The sequence below is a fragment of the Varanus komodoensis genome, unplaced genomic scaffold, assembly GCF_004798865.1.
Source record: "Varanus komodoensis strain SLA01 unplaced genomic scaffold, ASM479886v1 scaffold6_4, whole genome shotgun sequence".
Classification (NCBI taxonomy): domain Eukaryota; kingdom Metazoa; phylum Chordata; class Lepidosauria; order Squamata; family Varanidae; genus Varanus; species Varanus komodoensis.
The window spans coordinates 19,779,604-19,799,428 of NW_025336347.1; the positions used below are offsets into that span (position 1 = coordinate 19,779,604).

The 19,825-nt window shown below is 48.5% G+C and overlaps 1 protein-coding gene across 4 annotated transcripts in view; it reads left to right on the forward strand.

The window, feature by feature from the left end:
- Positions 1–281: 281 nt before the first annotated feature.
- LOC123034540 (zinc finger protein 501-like) overlaps positions 282–19,825 on the forward strand; it is a 40,692-nt gene continuing 21,148 nt past the window's right edge. For 2 of the 4 annotated variants that reach the window (XR_006416788.1, XM_044451955.1), the window contains exon 1: positions 282–1,034. The gene's annotated coding sequence lies outside the window, so the exon portion shown is untranslated. Of the gene's footprint in view, positions 1,035–11,707; positions 12,039–19,825 lie in introns of those variants that run through there. The other 2 variants (XM_044451957.1, XM_044451956.1) reach the window with 2 other exon arrangements.

The window sequence follows — 19,825 nt, forward strand, 5'->3', positions numbered from 1 at the left end:
GCAGGATTCTTATGTTCTTTTTACTCCACCTGGCCTACTGCGAGTTGCTTTTTAAGAAGGATGTAAACAAGCTGGGAACAGGTTCAGTCCAGAGGAAGGATGGAATGCAAAACAAGCCCTGCAGTGGGGGAAACTTGAGGGAGCGGGGTATGTTTAACCTTGGGCAAGGAAAATACTGGCAATATCCTGCTGGAAAAGTGAGATATGCATGTTCTTAATAAATACTTTCCATACAGAGGACCAAAAGCGGCACTAGGATACTTCTCGACTGTGCGATACCAGTTCAAGGCAAGCGATTCCGCTGCGTGGCCAGCGGAGGTCTCTCTCTGTACTGAGAGGGAAGGCATCGCTTTCTTCGGTGGGACTCGGCTGTTTCCAGGGCCTGGAGGTTGAGCTTCCTGGGTCAGGTGCTGGAGCGTGCACGCTGCGCTGTGAGCCCTGCAAAAGTCCTGCTGCCTCCCCAGCCAGGGGAGAGAGCCTTAAGTCCGGCTGGGTCCACTTAATGTGGCACCGAACCTGTGCGACGACCTGGACCTTCGCAACGCATCTTAGCACCTGAGCAGAAGAACATCCCAGGTAAAGAGGGCAAGTGGGACGGGAGGCGAACTGACTGTGGAAAGGCTCTTCCTGATCCCTCCGCCCTATTAACAGCGAATGCTCCCACTTACTTCCCAGAATAGCTGCTCTCGCTTTGTGCGATCCAGGTGGACTTCGGGTCGTGCATCATCCCTAAAGGAAAACAAGGATGTGGCTAAGAAGGGATTGGCCAAGATCAGCTCGTTAGTAGTCTTAATAAAGAGTAGATCTCGATCTACCGTAAGGTCTTAGGGTGATTTGCAGTAGATTGGCAAGGAGTTCTGACTCCCATTTGTTTCGTAACAGCAGCAACCCAAGAACTCCCCTCTTGCCTAGACTGCACCGTGGAACTGGAGAAAGCCTGAGGTATCTAGTAGTGCAATTTTTTGCGGAAGGACAAAGAACTGCGTTCGGTTCACCTACTCGGAACAAATTCTTGGACTCAGAACTGTACGATCGTAAGTGCGTGTCTTTTGTACGCGGGTCCAGCTGGCAGATCTCCCCGAAAGGAGTAGTAAATTAAATAATAACCCAAGTCCTGAAAGTGCGTCTGTTCTTGTAATGTCCTTTAGCCACCGTGCTGTACTTTGAATTAGCTCAGGGTTATGAGGGGTGGCTTTTTGCTCTGCTATACCCTTTTCTGTGGTTTTAAAAAACCACGCACAGAGCTAGAGAAGTTCTGTTGTACACAACCTGTGGCATGACCCTACACAGTATTTCTGTTGCTGCTGTTTTAATGTAATTATGCCCTTCTCTAATGAACCTTAGGCATCATCTATGCATCTCTCCTGCTATATTATCCTCGCGAGAACCTTATGAGATAGAGGAGGGAAGGAGAGAGATTGCCTTTGAGTATCTAAAGAGCTTTTACGTCTGTGAGAATGTGAACCCTGGTCTCTCAAGCCCTCCTGCAATTCCCTAAACTGCCACACCTCTCAGTGTTGTGTGCCTTTTGGTGTCTATTGCGAAGTTTGCCTAATCTTTCTGTGTGGCAATTTTAATTATTATTTTTTTCTGTGTTTGAGAGTGAAATATTGCTACGTTGTGCCAGGGAGGGGGTTATTTCATATCAATAATTGTTGACTTTAATATTTGATGCTCCATTGTAGAAAAGCATACAAAGTAATGCATAAATAATGCTTCCAGAGGGTTGGAGTGGGAATTTAGTCTTACTTCAAAGGTTGGTCCTGTTTATTTGTACAGCACCATGGAAAAGAGACCTGTAGCACCGTAAGAGATTATTTTGTTTCTGATACTAGAACAAGTAGATTTTTGGCTCTGTCACAATAAACTAGATTAGTGGTTATTAAACTTTTCCATTTTGAGGAAATTCTTTCTTTATATTTTCATGCCTGTCATAAACTCTTTCAGTCTGGATAATTTGAGGGGCATATATGGTGCTTTAGAACAGTCTATTGCAACTTGACAACCATCTGAGGGATGCTTTAACTTGGAATCCTGAACTGAGCAAGTTGTTTGACCCGATGCCCCTCTGGCACCTTCCAACTCTACTGTTCTATGATTCTATAATAATCTCTTGCTTTGTGTTGGAGGAGAAAGTCAGATGTGGAGGGCAAGCCATTTTATAAGGAAATTTGCTCACATTTATTTATTTATTTATTTATTTATTTATGAAATTTGTATGCAGTCCAATTACTAACATCTCTGGATGGCTAACAGCATAAATAAATTACTGAACTTCTCTTTGAGAAACCCCTGAAAATTTAATGGAGCACCCAGGTTTCCCTAGAAATGTAGTGGCAGCTGGTAGTCATTGAGGCTGATGGGATGGAGGCCAGGGCACAGTGGGAGCAGAGCTGTCTTTTGAATACCTAACAGTCAGCAACCCATACTACAGAAAGGGAAAACTGAGGCATATGAATTTTAAGATTGCATTTATAAAGGAGAGAGTAGAAACATGACATAGCCATGCAGAAGAACTCCCTTGAACCCACATTCTCTGTTCTAGCAACATTTTCCATTCTACAGAGTATCAAGTGACTTTCAGATCATGAATAAATTATCTTAAAGGAAAGGTGTAGGAGAGAGAATTTACATAACCACACAAGATCAGTCTGCTGCAGCCATGTAACTGATAAGGGCCATGATGGGCCTCCACAACTAGCTACCTGTAATGGCCTCCCTGTTCTTCCCCCAATACTTAACTCAGACACGCCCAGTGTCAACAGTGTATGGTACTCATAATAACATAAAAAATGCACTACTTTTTTTAGTGGAAATAATCTTCCTTGCTTTCTTAGAAGCAAAAGACTAATATCTCTTTCATGGTAGAGAACTCAGATACAAACACATGCTTTATCTTTTACAGGACAACACAGAAGACATAAACATAGAAACAGAGCGAGTCAGAAGGGGTCTTCCATGCCATCTAGTCTGACCCCTGGCTCTAGCCGGCTCCACTCACGACATGCCCACCATGTGCATGTCTAGCCTATCCTTGAACACCCGCACCAATGGGGCCTCAACCACCTCCTGTAGAAGCCCATTCCACACCCTTGGGGCCCTGACCGTCAGGAAGTGCTTCCTGGCATCCAAATGGAACCTGGGTTCCCTGACCTTTGCTCCATTGGAGCGCGTCCTGCCTTCCTCTGCAGGGGAGAACAGGTCTCTACCCACCTCCGTGTGACACCCCCTCACATACCTGTATGTCGCCAACAGATCCCCTCTGAGTCTCCTCTTCTCCAGGCTGAAGAGACCTAGTTCACTCAGTCTTGCCTCATACGGCATCCCCTGCAAACCGGCCACCAACCTTGTGGCCCTACGCTGCACTTACTCTAACCTGGCTACATCCTTCCTGTAATGAATTAGCAGTGCTCCTAGAATATGTATGATTTATCTTCCTAGCTTTGTACTTCTTCCCTCCAAACTTTCCCAGGTCCCATCCCCTTGTCCAGTTGACCATCTGTTTCTTTCCCTGCTCTGTAATACTATTTCCAGAGGCTCTGACCATACCTGGGGAAGATGCCTTTCTCAGGTGGAATCCAGCATTCCTGAAACTCTTGCTGGATGTGCAGGTATGCAAACAGTACATGCCCCCCCCCCCTTCAGTTCCTGGTAGCTTTTAAAGTACCCTTCTGGAACTTGATGGATCTAGCTGTGCTGAACTACAACTCCCATCACCCTCAGCCAGCAATGTCTTTTCTGGGGATGGTGGGTGCTGGTAGTTCAACAACCCTGGAAGGTTGCTTTCAAGTGTGGCAGCTCCCCTTAAGAATTAGCTTTGCTGGACCTGCTCAAACCTCCACCAAATCCAGAATCGTGTCTTGCGAATGTTAATAATATAAACGCTGCAGTCCTAGGAGAGGACATGAGTACCAGCTGAAGGCATGCCTGGCATTGTGGGATGCAGATGCTCACGGTGGATGGGGCTGCCAGTGGCTGTGTGGCATGGTAGACAAGGATGTAACTGCGGTATTTGGAGGCTGAATATTTGCAAGGATGCTGGGGTGTGTGGAAATCAAAGAACTAGCTCAAACTGTCCCGCTTTGCCTGTACGATTCCTAGACACATCTGGAGACAGTATACTAGACCCAATGGACCTTTGGCAAGGCCTTATGTTCCACTTACAACGCACTGTGGAAACTGGAAAACAGACTCAAGGTGATGGAATGTATTTTCCTGGGTTTGCATCATTTCTCTGTCCCATTATGTCAGCGGACTCGCTGCCAGTCTCCTTTGGCTGAATCATGGAGGAAGTAAGCCTGGCCCAGCTTCCTCTTTGCCATCCCCTGAGGCCCCCTCCACACCCCCAAAAGCTAGCTGCTAACTCAAGCACGGTGTGCGACGTGCATTGGGTTAAGTCTTAGCTCTTACAAGGTTCCAGGCTTAATTCCCAGGCTGTCCCAGGGCCTGCTGTGAGGCTGCCTGCACCCGTACAGAGGTGCCACCGGTGTGGTAGAGAATAAACTTTGCCTGCTGTGACATCTCTGGTTTAAGGATGTCAAGTACCACTGTGTGGTATGACCTTGGTCCCAAGGATGCTGACAATCAGAGCAGCAAGTGCTGGGAAAATAAAGTTCTGCATGTCCATAAAAGGACTTGAATGCCCCATTTGTGGGTTTCCCAAAAGCATTTGTTTGGCCGTGGCAAGAATCGGGATGCTGAACTGGATGGGGCATTGGAATGGTTGTGCAAAGGCAGCAGGACGTGTGGCATCGAGCTGCAGACACACTGCAGTCAATCTCATGCCCTTCCTTCTTGCTTATAAACACAGGAGGGCACCTTGCATGCCCTCTAGGAGTGTTAGCCTCCACTCCTGAGCATCTCTAACCACTACCTATGCTGGCTAGAGCTGATGGGAGTTATAGGCCAAACCACCTGGAGGATATTAAGTTGCTCACCTCTGGCATAACATCACATGCAATATTGGCTCAGATCTGCACAAAAAACCCATTTGTGGTTAATCTTTCCATAGACTGAACCATATAAAAAACCTTCTGGAGGTTTGTGATTGAATGCTCCCTCTTTGGAGGTGGGGTACAGAAAACTAACTTAACTTAAAAGGCTAGGCTAAAGCCATTTTCTCCAGCATCTATGAGGGGTCTCTTTGTTTTTGTTAAGATGAGCAAGTATTCAGTCCCATCTGCAGTTTTCTCAGCTGAAGTCTGCAGTGGTACAGCCCAGAAGAGTTTGATCAGCCAGTGGGGCAGACTGGGCATTTTATCTGGCACGGGGTACAATCCATGTGTCTGTGATTCACATGCTGTGTTATTAGCAGGGCAAACAGAGGCAGGAGCTTCTGCTGTTATTGCGAGCAATGAATTAGTCCTGAAATAGCAGCCGTGGGTGGGGAAGGTTATATTTGGAGCAATCCTGCTATCTTACCTCTCCTGCCTGCTCTTCAGGTAGGACTTAGTCTTCTTCATATCCCCAATTAACTTTGCAGGTAGCATCATCATTTTAAGGGGAGCAACCGGCTAAGGTAGAGACACTCTGAAATCTGTTTTTGGTTCTGATACCAACCATTTCCGAAAAGCTTGAAAGGAAGGAAAGAAAGAGATTAAGTATTTCAGATGAATAATATGGAAGGTTTTTGGTTTGGTTTGGTTTAAGCGTTTAGCTCAAACTGCGAAAAGATAATGTAGAAGGAAGGGATTCTTCCATTCTGTCCCCCTCACATTTGTACACACACAATTGCATTCTCCTCATTACCCGAGTGTTGCATATACTCATATGCATATGTAGGGGCCCCCAGAAAGGTCTATGGCTCAGGCCCAGAGGGAAAAAAGCACAAATCCTCATATGCTAAAGTACATATGCTCTAAAATCTGTATGCATGGTGTCTTCATAGGATCTTGTCTCCTACAGACACCCTTATCTGTAAAATGCAGGTACAGTAAAACCTTGGATTGCAACTAACTTAGTCTGGGAGTGTTTTGCAAGACAAGCAAAAAGTTTTTCTAAATTTTAACTTGATAAATGAACGATGTCTTGCGGTATGAGTATTAAGCGCGCTTTGTCTGCTGAGCGTCACCGTCACGTCACAACCGAGTGCCGGTTCTTCTCTCCCTCACTGCGGGTGTGAGTACAGCATCGTGTGTCCCCCCAGCACGCCTGCGATTGTGCCCACCTCCCTCCCTGAGCTCGCCCGTGATCCTGCCGTCTCCCCCGCAGTTGCCTGCCTCCCCCGAGCCTGTCCGCCTCCCCCCAGCCTGTCTGCGATCGCACCTGCCTCCCCCCCGAACGCACCCACCTTCCCCCCCAGCCCACCCGCAATGTGCCCATCTTCCCCCAAACCCCCCCAACCCCCCCCCCCCACCACTCCCATGATTGCACCCATCTCCCCCCACCCAGCGGGCCCGTTTCAAATGTTTGTGATTAAAAAAAAAGTTACAGAATGAATTAACCTTCTTTACATTGAACCTTATGGGGAAATTCACTTTGACATATGAGTGCTTTGGATTACAAGCATGTTTCTGGAACGAAGTATACTCCTAATCCAAGGTTTTACTGTATATGGATAGAAGAAAGGAGAAAGCAAGCAGATTTCATCAAAAAGGCTCAGGTGGAAAAATTCAACAGAGGCAGCAGGATGGGAAGCACATGTGGGTAGGAAGCCAGCAAGTCCAGGGGGAATCAGATGCCACAGGGATCCACAGGCCCCCGTACCTTTATTCCAGCCCAGGAACAGGAAGATGCTGGGGCAGGACCTCTCAGGGATTTGGGGTTCCAGCCCCAGTGGGCTGTCTCAGCACTCGTTCTGTAGGCGTGCCTTCTCTCATTCTCTCTCCTATGCACACACAGTGCATGCCCACGTGTACACATGCATATGAAGGCATGTCAGGGTGGAGCTGTAGGAATTAAAAGGAAGAACATAAGAATGTATATGCAGTTGTATGTGTACCCATGTCAGGTGGGCAAAAGGAGCTGGGAAAAGGAAAGGGAGTGAGGATTGTGGAAGATTGGGTGCTGGAAGTTAGACACCTTCTCTCCCTTGTTTTGTATACATTAGGGAGTGCAAGAGAAGGATTGTATGAGTGTTTGTGTGAAGAAGGCATCATGGAGGGAAAAAAGATCTGTGTGTGTGTGTGTGTGTGTGTGTGTGGGAGGGAGCGAGCGAGCGAGAGTGCTAGCAGAAAAGGGCTGAGAAGATCCTGCCCGTCATGCCACCAAGATGTTTAAAGCTGCATTGTGGATGCTCTTGCACTGGATTCCTGGTGGTCTCTCATCCAGGCGGGCTAGTCCAATGCTGGCTCCAGGTTTTGGCTGGCCCTTGGGCAAGGGAACCTCATGGGCTGCCCACCCACACCACCCCTGTCTCTGGCCGCCATTGCTGCTTCCCCTTCTCATCGGTCCCGCTGCTTGCTCGCTGGACAGGCAGAGGGCAGTGGGCAGGGGGCAGCAGCATCTTCTGCTCCTTCCCGCTGCCACTGTCTGGGCCACAGCAGGGGTGGGAAAGCAAGCAGCTTGCAAGGGTGAAGCACACTCTGGGGCACCTGCCAGTGGGCCCCCATGCCCCCTACCTGTAGCACCACTGGCCCTAGGCAACTCAGATTCATCCCCTGTGTCTTCATTGCTATCTTGCTCTTGCTCCCAGAGCATTTTTGGCTCCTCTGCCTGGTTTTGCAGTTATCATCTCCCTGTTGTGATGGGGTGGCTGAGAACAGCTAGAGAAGGGCTCTTCGAAGACCTGGCTTTCCCCTCCCCTTAATTTGGCGCATGTGTGGGGTGGTGCTTAGGACTGGGAGATCCAGATGCTCAACCCGCTCTGCCATGAAGCGCAATGGGTGGCTTTGGGCCAGGTGCTGTTAACCTAACTCATCACTCAGTGTTGTTCGAATAAAGTGGAATGGAGAAGATGCTTGAATTCCTCGAGGGGGAAAATGGTGAAATAAAGACCTAATAATAACAACTAATAACAATTCTATCCTAGTCCTTTTGCCATTGCTGAATCTCTCCCTTCCCCCACACACACACCTGTTTTCACAGGTGCCCAAACTAATACTTCCTGGGTTACAAATGGTGTGAGTGCAAGATTTTTATTTTAGGGTTCTATCCAATGCTCTCCTTCATGCCTTGTTGTGGTGAAGGGGCTTGTGTAGCTCAATGAAGCTATGAGCTATGCCGTGCAGGGCCACCCAAGACGGACAGGTCATAGCAGAGAGCTCTGACAAAACAGGATCCACTGGAGAAGGAAATGGCAACCCACTCCAGTATCTTTGCCATGAAAACCCCATGGACAGTACCAAAAGGCAAAAAGATATGACGCCGGAAGATGAGCCCCTCAGGTCGGAAGGTGTCCAATATGCTACTGGGGAAGAGCAGAGGGCTAGTACTAGTAGCGCCAGAAAGAATGAAGCGACTGGGTCAAAGCCGAAAGGACACTCAGTTGCAGATGTATCTGGTGGTGAAAGGAAAGTCCGATGCTGCAAAGATCTATACTCCATAGGAACCCGGAATGTAAGATCCATGAATCAAGGCAAGCTGGATGTGGTCAAACAAGAGATGACAAGACTGAACATCGACATCTTGGGAATCAGTGAACTAAAATGGACAGGAATGGGTGAATTTAATTCAGATGACCATCAGGTATACTACTGCGGGCAAGAATCCCTCCGAAGAAATGGAGTAGCCTTCATAGTCAATAAAAGAGTAGGAAAAGCAGTACGGGATACATTCTCCAAAATGACAGAATGATCTCAGTTCAAATCCAAGGCAATCCATTGAACATCACAGTAGTCCAAGTCTAAGCCCCAACCACTGGTGCTGAAGAGACTGAAGTTGACCAGGTCTATGAAGGCCTACAACACCTTCTAGAATTAACACCAAAAATGATGTCCTTATCATCATGGAGGATTGGAATGCTAAAGTAGGAAGCCAAAAGATAACCGGAGTAACAGGCAAGTTTGGCCTTGGAGTACAAAATGAAGCAGGGCACAGGCTGGTAGAATTTTGTCAAGAGAATACGATGGTCACAGCAAACACTCTTTTCCAACAACCCAAGAGACGACTCTACACATGGACATCACCAGACGGTCAACACAGAAATCAGATTGACTATGTGTTCTGCAGCCAAAGATGGAGAAGCTCTATACAGTCAGTAAAAACTAGACCAGGAGCTGACTGTGGCTCAGATCATGAGCTTCTTGTTGCAAAATTTAGACTTAATTTGAAGAAAGTAGGGAAAAGCACTAGGCCACTCAGGTATGACCTAAATCATATCCCTGATGAATATACAGTAGAGGTGACAAATAGATTTAAGGAATTAGATCTGATAGACAGAGTGCCTGAAGAACTATGGACAGAGGTTAGCAACATTGTACAAAAGGTAGCAACTAAAACCATCCCAAAGAAAAAGAAATGCAAGAAAGCAAAATGGCTGTCTGCAGAAGCTTTACAAATAGCTGAGGAAAGAAGGAAAGAGAAAGGCAAGGGAGAAAGAGAAAGATACACCCTACTGAATGCAGAATTCCAGAGAATAGCTAGAAGAGATAAGAATGCCTTCTTAAATGAACAGTGCAAAGAAATAGAAGAAAACAATAGACTAGGGAGGACCAGAGATCTCTTCAACAAAATTGGAAATATGAAGGGAAAGTTTCATGCAAAGATGGGCATGATAAAGGACCAAAATGGCAGGGACTTAACAGAGGCAGAAGAGATTAAGAAGAGGTGGCAAGATCACACAGAAGAACTATACAAGAAAGAGCTTAACGTCCTGATAAGTACAATGGTCACTGACCTCGAGCCAGACATCCTGGAATGTGAAGTCAAATGGGCCTTAGGAAGTCTGAGCAACAACAAAGCTAGTGGAGGTGACAGTATTCCAGCTGAGCTATTCAAAATCTTAAAAGATGATGCAGTAAGAGTGCTACACTCAATATGCCAGCAAATTTGGAAAACTCAACAGTGGCCACAGGATTGGAAAAGGTCAGTTTGCATTCCGATACCAAAGAAGGGCAATGCCAAAGAGTGTTCAAGCTACCGCACCATTGCACTCATTTTATATGCTAGCAAAGTTATGCTCAAAATCCTACAAGCTAGGCTCCAGCAGTATGTGGACCGAGAGCTACCAGAAGTACAGGCAGGATTTCGAAGAGCCAGAGGAACTAGAGATTAAATTGCCAGCATACGCTGGATCATAGAGAAAGCTAGGGAGTTCCAGAAAAACATCTACTTCTGCTTCATTGACTATGCTAAAGCCTTTGATTGTGTGGATCACAACAAATTGTGGCAAGTTCTTAAAGAGATGGGAGTACCAGAACATCTTATTTGTCTCTTGAGAAACCTATATACTGGTCATGAAGCAACAGTGAGAACTGGACACAAAACCACTGATTGGTTCAAAATTGAGAAAGGAGTTTGGCAAGGCTGTATACTGTCGCCCTGCCTATTTAACTTATATGCAGAGCACATCATGAGAAAGGTGGGGCTAGATGAATCACCAGTTGGAATTAAGATTGCTGGGAGAAATATCAACAACCTCAGGTATGCAGATACCACCACTCTAATGGCAGAAAGTGAAGAGGAACTAAAGAGCCTGTTGATGCGGGTGAAGGAGGAGAGTGCAAAAGTTGGCTTGAAACTCAGCATTAAGAAAACTAAGATCATGGCATCCGGTCCTATCGCTTCCTGGCAAATAGATGGGGAAGAAATGGAGGTAGTGACAGATTTTATTTTCCTGGGCTCCAAGATCACTGCAAGAAATTAAAAGACGCTTGTTCCTGGGGAGGAAAGCTATGGCAAATCTAGACAGCATACTAAAAAGCAGAGACATCACCCTGCCGACAAAAGTGCGTATAGTCAAGGCTATGGTTTTCCCAGTTGCAATGTATGGCTATGAAAGCTGGACCATAAGGAAGGCTGAACGCCAAAGGATTGAGGCCTTTGAATTGTGGTGCTGGAGGAGACTCCTGCGAATCCCTTGGACCGCAAGGTGATCAAACTGGTCATTTCTAGAGGAGATCAACCCTGACTGCTCTTGAGAAGGCCAGATACTGAAGATGAAACTCAAATACTTTGGCCACCAGATGAGAAGGAAGGACTCGCTGAAGAAGAGCCTAATGCTGGGAACAATAGATGGCAAAAGGAGAAGGGGACGGCAGAGGATGAGGTGGCTGGATTGAGTCCCTGAAGCAGTTGGTGTGAGCTTAAATGGACTCCAGGGGATGGTGGAGGACAGGAAGGCCTGGAGGAATGTTGTCCATGGGGTCGTGATGGGTCGGACACAACTTCGCGACTAACAACTTCCAATGCTAGTCCTAGAGCAAACTGACAGATGTGAATGAGATTTCAGTTAGGCCAATAGTGGGTGCAATCCAGAAAGTAGGACAGAGCAGTTTAACTTGTGTTTAAGGAATGCCAGAATCCAAGTGCGCCATGGCTGAAATTGGGATGTGTTCAAGGAGTTCCCCTGAGCACGTGCAGAGAGCTTTCTCCTCTCATCCCCGGGGAGCCCCCACGCACGACTGCCAGTGCGTTTCTCCGGGATCACGTCCAAGCGCTCCCACCGGAAAGAACAAAGCGGCATTGCCGGGCTGGCTTGGAGATGAAAGCGGGGCGGGGGGCAGTGGGCGGCGGGGCTGGATGCTCGGGCTGCGGCCGCCAGAGGGCCCCTCCGGCGGTCTCTCAAAGGCTGCTCTCTTTGTCAGTTCGGGATTGGGGTTGAGCTTCCTAGGTCAGGGTCTGTGGCGGCGGCTCCTTCCTCCACTCGCTGCTGGGGCTGGAGAGGCGCTCAGTGCTCTTTCTCCACCTGGCCGCGCTCCTGGAAGAAGCGGCGCAACCGAGCCCGGGCGGCCGGTCGCTCCACGGCGGGTGTATCCAAGGCACCCCTCGCCGGTCTCCGAGGGCAGGGGGGCTACCGCGTGTGCTGCGAGGCGGGGACTCGGAGCCCCAAGGAGAGACGGCCCCCTTGGTGGTTGCAGAAGCTGTCATGCCGTGAAAGGCTGGAAAGGACAGGAAGAGGAACGGGGAACCGAGGAGACAACGCGTCCGAACGGGCAAAGGCAGGATCGCAGCTGCAATTCATTTCCAAAGGGTGCCGGGGGTTGGGGGGCTACTAAGTTACAAAGCAATCTTGTCCATATTTACTCGGGAAGCTCACCTCATTGGCCTTCCTCCCGGATGGGGCTGCATGGGGTTGCTTTTTTAAAAAGTTATAGTTTGATGACACAGTTCTGTTTACCTATTTAACATTATTTCTGGTCTAGCAGTAAGGGTAGCATAGAATTCTATGCATGTTTGCTCATAAGTAAATGCTATTACATCCAGTGGATTTAGACCCAGGTGAGTTAAAATTGCAGCCCTACATTGTGACCAAAGCCTTGCCTAATCAGAAGTCTTGCTGAAATCCTAAGTAGAAGAGGAGAAATAAAAGGAGAACTTTTTAATGTATTATATTTTAATGTTTTGTGAGCCGCCCTGAGGCTTCGGCGAATGGGGCGGCATAGAAATTTTCTAAATAAATAAATAATAAATAAACTTCAGGCTGGTTCCAGACAAGGTTTTTCCTGTGCAATTGCTCTGTCTCGCTGACAGAATTTAGCTGGGGTTGGGGAGGGGTGTCCGGAGGCTGTCATCTTGCACTAGAAGTCCTCCCAGGTTTTCTTATCTTTTTCCCCTCCCATGCCATGGAATATCCATCAAGGAATTAAAAATATAAATAATTAAAAATTGGAATAGCTGCTCAAGGCTTTTGTGATGGGAAGGCTAGGACTGCTCTTCTGCGAGCCACCCAATGTCTCCTGGCCAAGGGCTGGATTTGCTCGTGGAGGAACCCTCTGCCTGCTGTTGGGCTTCAGCTGTCGGGTAGTATAGAAAGGAAATAAATAATAATTTTGGGGGAACTCTCAGTCTCACTCTCGTATGCACCCCCCACCGCTCTCCCTATTCAGCAGGGTCTCTGCTCTCTCCATGTTGCATTTTCTGGGGACTGGAGGGGTTGCCCTGAGAAGAAGGGGGCGGGAAGCCTCACTCCCATCAGGTCAGTTCATCCTCTGTAAATTTGGATTCAGTCCCAAGTTAGCAAAGGAAAGCTCCTTGTTCAGGGGCAGTTTACCCTGCACATCAGATGTGTGTGTGTGTGGGGGGGGGGGCTTTCTTTACTTCTCCATACTACTTCTTGCCATTTACTTTAGATTTTAAGCATTCTCTTTGTACAGAACTTAGTCATTTGGAGTTCTTTGTAAAAGATAATAAGCAGAGAGGAACAGTGGTCTCTATCATTTATTACACTGCCTATGCACAGGAATGGCCTTTAGGAAGAGAGAGAGCCCAGGTCCCTTCCCTGATCAGACACAGGCAGAAGGAGAAGGCAGGAGAGTGCGTGCAAGCCCCAGGACTTATTCCCAGTTTCCTGTGCTAATGAAGCCAATCCAACTAGTGTTATGCAAAGCTGTTGCCCTTGTAGGGGGGCTTATGGCTAGCCACCTTGCAAAAGGCAATCACAGGGCTGGGATTAAAAGGTGGTAGGCTGAATCTGCACAAATCTTCCACCCAGTTTTTCTGCCATCCTGGGCCACACCAACTTAAACAAGGCAGGGGACCAAGGTCAGGTCTCAGAAGGGATACCTATGGCAGACCAGGAGATGGCCTTGGCGGGAGCCACGGGTGTTGCTGTCCGCTGTGAGAGCTGCGACTTGTTCGCCCTTCTCCCCCAGGAGAGGCAGGGATACACTTGCCCTTGGTGCAAGATGGTGACCCTGCTAGAAGAGGAGGTGAGGTGCCTGAGGGCCGAGAGAGCTCTCCAGGCCCCCCGGGAGCAGCCCCCCTCGTGACAGAGGGTTGAGGGAGAGGCCACGGGAGGAGCGGCTGTGGAGACATGGAGGTATATCACCCACAGGAGGAGGAGGCCAGCACAGCCTCCTCCTTCTCCTGGTACCAATCTGGAGCTTGGAAACAGGTTCTCTCCGCTTGGGGAGGCTGGGGCTGATGAGGCCTCAGGGGACCAGCAGGACCCCCAGCCTGGGACGTCAGGCGGCAAGGGGGCCGCTGCGCGAGAGGCGAGAGCCAGGGCACGGCCGCCCACCAGCACCGGGAAGGTACGGCGGCGGGTGATTGTTGTTGGGGACTCCCTGCTGAGGGGCACTGAGGCGGCGGTGTGCCGCCCCAACCTGGAGACAAGGGAGGTTTGCTCCCTGCCGGGTGCACGCATCCGGCATGTGAAGGACAGAGTGGAGCGTCTTGTTCGCTCCGGGGGTCACCAGCTGGTCCCTGATGATCCATGTGGGCACAAACAATGTGGCCAGGCAGGGTGTGGTTGGGACCACCAGGGACTTTGAGGCCTTGGGGAAGAAACTCAGGGAGCTGAAGCCCCAAGTGGCCATCTTGTCAATCTTACCTGTCTGGGGATTTGGGCCAGGAAGGGACAGGAGGGTCTCCAAGGTGAACAACTGGCTTAGGGTGTGGTGCCAGAAGGAATGCTTCAGGTTCCTCGACCACGGCACTCGTTTTCTTGCCAATGGACTTCTGGCAAGGGACAGGTTACACCTCACGAGGATGGGGAAAAGGTCCTTTGGAAATGCTCTAGCGAGCTTCGTCTGGAAGACTTTAAACTGAGCCAGGGGTGGGTGGGTTCAGGCCCCCCAGTAACGTGTCTGCACTGGACAAGTGTGGGGGGAGGATCAGGGCTCTGGGGGCAGGGTTTTAGAGATACTGCAGGGACTGACAGGACTCCTACAGAGAGGGACCAGGTATCAGGGAGGATGGGAGGAAGGAGGAGGCTGGGAACTCCAAGGAAAGGAAGCGGTGGGAAGGAGTTGAGGTACATGTACACCAATGCTAGGAGCATGGGTAATAAGCAGGAAGAGCTTGAAGCTCTCCTGGGAATAGGGGGGTATGATCTGGTGGGAATCACAGAAACTTGGTGGGACGAAAGGCAAGTCTGGAATGTGAACATAGAAGGGTATCACCTTTTTAGAAAAGACAGGAAGGGAAAGAGGTGGTGGTGTGGCTTTATATGTCAGGGAAGGGATAGGATGCAGTGAGATAGAATGCAGCACAGATGGGGATTCGGTAGAGGCAGTCTGGGTGAAACTTAGGGGTTTTGACAGGGAAGGAGACCTGACAGTGGGGGTATGTTATCGCCCTCCAGGTCAACTTGAGACCCTGGATGATGTCCTGACAGGCCAGATTCTAAGGATATCTCGGGGGAGAGACACAGTAATTACGGGAGATTTCAATCTCCAGGATATTACTTGGGAGACTCACTCGGCGGTGACAGCCAGGTCACATCGCTTCCTAGAAGCTATTGAGGGAGCGTTTTTCACACAGAAGGTCCGAGAGGCGACGAGGGGGGGAAACATCCTTGACTTGGTCTTGACCAATAGGGAGGAGCTGATAGATGAAATACAGATTAGGGGAGCTCTGGATGCGAGTGATCACTCCATCCTTTGCTTTGAGATCAGGGGACTGGGGACGTGCAGCAGGTCGAGCACTAGAAGCTGGGACTTCAAGAGGGCCAACTTTGGCCAACTGAAGGCCAGACTGGGGAAAAGTCTCCTGGGATAGATTACTGGAAGGTAAGCGAGTTGAGGAGGGGTGGATAGCCTCCAAAACCTCAAAAGGGAGGTTTTGGAGGCGCAATCCTTCACGATACCTCTAGTCAGTAAGGTGGGGAGGCAGAGGAGAGTGCCGCCATGGATGCGAAAGGAGGTGGTTAGAGGGATTAGACGAAAGAGGAACCTCCGTAGGAAATGGGTACTGGGGGAAATAGACAAAAGGGTATACTGGGAGGAGGAGGCCCGTTGCAGAAGGATTCTTTGCAAGGCTAAGGCTGATTACGAGCTGAGACTTGTCAAGAATATCAAGAACAACAGAAAGGGCTTCTTTCAGCATGTAAATAGGAAGAGGAAGGGGAGACAAGTGGTGGGACCACTAAATAAGGAGGAAGGAGATCCAGTGACTCATATGAGGGAACAGGCACAGATGCTAAATGACTATTTTGCCTCTGTGTTCTCCCCAAAGCAGGACGGGGGATATCTGCATAGGAGATTAGATGAGGCTGAGGACTTAGGCGCACAGATTAGAGTCACCCCCCTTGAAGTTGAGGGGCTCCTCAGGGCATTGGACATTACAAAGGCGCCAGGCCCTGACGGGTTACACCCAAGAGTACTTAGAGAGTTGGCAGGGGTTCTCTCACGCCCGCTGGCCTCCATTTTTGAGGCCTCGTGGAGAACGGGTGAAGTTCCAGAGGACTGGAGGGTGGCATCAGTGGTCCCAATTTTCAAAAAGGGTAGTAGAAAGGACATGGGGAATTATAGACCGGTTAGCCTTACGTCCATTGTAGGAAAAACAATGGAAAGGCTCATAATAGAGAGAGTTCTAGTGATGCTAGATAGGGAAGGGAGGCTGACAGCCACACAACACGGCTTCCGCAAAAACAGGTCCTGCCAGACAAACTTTGTGGAATTCTGTGACAAGGTTTTGAGATGGCTAGATGGAGGGGATGCAGTGGATGTGGTATACCTGGATTTCAGCAAGGCCTTTGACAAAGTGCCCCATGATATCCTGGTGGAGAAACTGAGGAGTTTTGGGATACACCAAAGCACTGTCCGGTGGATTAGGGCATGGTTGACTGACCGAAAGCAGAAGGTAACCATTAGCGGGGAATCATCGGGATGGCGGCCAGTGACAAGCAGGGTCCCCCAGGGCTCTAGCCTGGGGCCGATCCTGTTTAATCTTTTCATTAACAACATGGAAGAAGGGGTGAACAGTCTGCTGTTCAAATTCGCAGATGACACTAAAACTGGAGCAGTGGCCACAACTGAGGAGCAGGTACTCCAGATTCAAAAGGATCTGGGCAGAGTATGGAAGTGGGCAGGAGACAACAGGATGGCGTTCAATGTGGATAAGTGCAAGGTCTTGCACTTGGGGCATAGGAATAGGTGCCATAAGTACAGGTTAGGTGACAAGTGGCTGGAGAGCAGCACTTGTGAAAGGGACTTCGGGGTACTGGTTGACTGCAGGCTAAACATGAGTCAGCAGTGTGATGTGGTGGTCAAGAGGGCAAACGCCACCCTTGGTTGCATAGCCAGAAGTGTGGCTTCTAGATCAAGAGAGGTATTACTACCACTCTATACAACTCTAGTGCGCCCGCAACTGGAGTATTGTGCTCAGTTTTGGGCCCCTCATTACAGAAAGGATATAGCCAGGTTGGAGTCAGTGCAGCATAGGGCCACAAGGTTATTGGCTGGTTTGCAGGGGATGCCGTATGAGGCGAGACTGAGGGAACTGGGTCTCTTCAGCCTGGAGAAGAGGAGACTCAGAGGGGATATGTTGGCGACATACAGGTATGTGAGGGGGTGTCACATGGAGATGGGTAGAGACCTGTTCTCCCCTGCAGAGGAAGGCAGGACGCGCTCCAATGGAGCAAAGCTCAGGGAACCCAGGTTCCATTTGGATGCCAGGAAGCACTTCCTGACAGTCAGGACCCCAAGGGTGTGGAATGGGCTTCCATGAGAGGTCGTTGAGGCCCCACTGGTGAGGGTGTTCAAAGATAGGCTGGACATGCACATGATGGGCATGTCGTGAGCTGAGCTGGCTTTAGCCGGAGGTCAGACTAGATGGCCCGGGAGACCCCTTCTGACTCGCTCTGTTTTCTGTGTTTCTATGTTTCTAACTTTGGAGAGACTTGCGACAGGAAAACAACCTCTTTGTACTCAGTAGGCTGATTTGGAGCGGATTCCTTAATGCTACCCAGGTTGCAGAGTCTCTTAGCCAGAAAGCTACTATACCTCCACCCAGTTCTTGATGAAACAAAAAGCCATCCTATGCTGAAACTTGTAGGGCATTTTTCTGTCTAAATATGCATTAAATGGCCAGTTCTCCAGGGATGCTAGGAGTTGTAAGGCTTTTTTCTGTCTAAACTAGCATAGGATTGCACCTTTTGATAATCTGAACTGGTTCTGTACTCACAGTTGCCAGCAACCTAGTTTTGTCTTCCTCATAATGCAGTACTTTTAATTCAAAAAAGATGCCACTGATTTGGCGCATTGATAGAAACGTATGCCAAAATGGTGATGCATTGGAAGGAATTTTAGAGGTAAAGGTAACTGCAGCTTGTGCTTTCAGATGGATTTGGATTTTCCACTGGCATGTTTTTTTTTTTTTTTTTTGCTCATGGTGCTGATTCTAGAACTCCCATAACAGAGTTACTGTATTTAATCTTGTTGTTGTTATTCTTGGACATCTTGGATGTCCCGAGGGATGTATACAGTTGCGGTACAATTTCGGACACGTCTCTCATTTCATCTCTCATTTAACCAGGGAGAATGGTTGTCGCATCTGCTTGTCATATTGAGAATTTAGTAGTGGTGCTTTCATATAACGTTCAATATCAGTAACAGTATGTTTTTGAATACCAGTTGGCAGAGACCACAGCAGAGTAGCTGCTCTGGCCATCCTGTCCTATGGTCAGCGTTCCAAGTAACCTATACTTAGCTACCATGGGAACAGAATGCTGGACTGGACCAGCCTTTGGTCTGATCCAAGAGACCTCTTCCTACCTTCCTATGTGATTTGTGTGTGTGTTTTCAAATGAGTTTAACTCAAAGTGGCTTACAAATCATTAAAACAATAGATCTCAAACTCCAAGTAAAGAACAAATTAAAAAACAAACAACATCAAAATGGAACCACCAGAAACGCAAATTTAAGACAACCTCAACAGAATAGAAACAGCAGTAATGTGTAAGGAAAGGAGTAACACATACTCACCTGGAATCAAACCATGAAGTACATGTGAATTCATTGGAGTAAACCTGGATATGCATCTTTAGGCTGCAATCCTGGATATCTTTCCTTGGGAGGGACCTACACAGAGATCCTTTGGCTCCTTAGACAGCATCTGAAGGGCCAACGGATTGTCTTGGAATGTCAGAGCTGGGACTCTGCTCTCAGTGCCATTTATTTATTTATTTTTTAAAACGTTTGTATACTGTCTACTACAAAATAATCTCAGGACGGTCTTAAAATAAAACAAAGTAAAGCAAAGCACAGCATCCATTCTGTTAAAACTTCAATTAAAATCACAATCTAAACCTTAAAATACTTGGAAAATGAAAAAAGGTTTTGGCCTGGCACCTAAAAGAATAAAGTGTCTGAGCTAGGCGAACCTCTCTGGGGAATGCATTCCATAACCGGGGCACCACCACAGAGAAGGCCCTTCTCTGGGTAGTCACTCTCCTAATCTCCTTCATGGAGGGCTCCTGAAGAAGGACCTCCGATCCAGATCTTAAGGGGTGGGCAGGTAAATATAGAAGAAGACGCCCCTTCAGATACCCAGATCTTAAACCATTTAGGGCTTTATAGGTCATCACCAACACCTTAAATTTTCCCCTATCCTGACAGCCGGTACAGAAACAGCCAAGTTGGTTGTTTTGCCAAGGTCATAAGAACGACCTTGAAAAGGAGGTTTAGAGGAAGGGGAGCAGCGCTGCTAAGATATATAGATGTGCTGCAGTGGCACCTCATCCTCCTTCCCGCGTGCTCCAGAGGCACTGTGTTCAGACAGCCGGCTTTACAGTGCTGAGTGGAGTCAACCATTGCCTTTCTGCAGCTCCTTCCCTGCCTGTCATCCTCCAAGTTCAGAGGGTTACAGGCGGCCTCACTGGACTGGGCCCGGAGTTCCTCTTCTCACATATCCACCACACAGTGAGAACTTTGCTGTTATGGGGCAGGCTGAGGCATATGGGTGGGTGAAGCGACCCATAGGGATGCGCTCCCCAGAGAGGTCCGCCTGGCGCCGTCGTTATTTGTTTTCTGGCGCCAGGTGAAGACCTTTTTATTTAAACGCC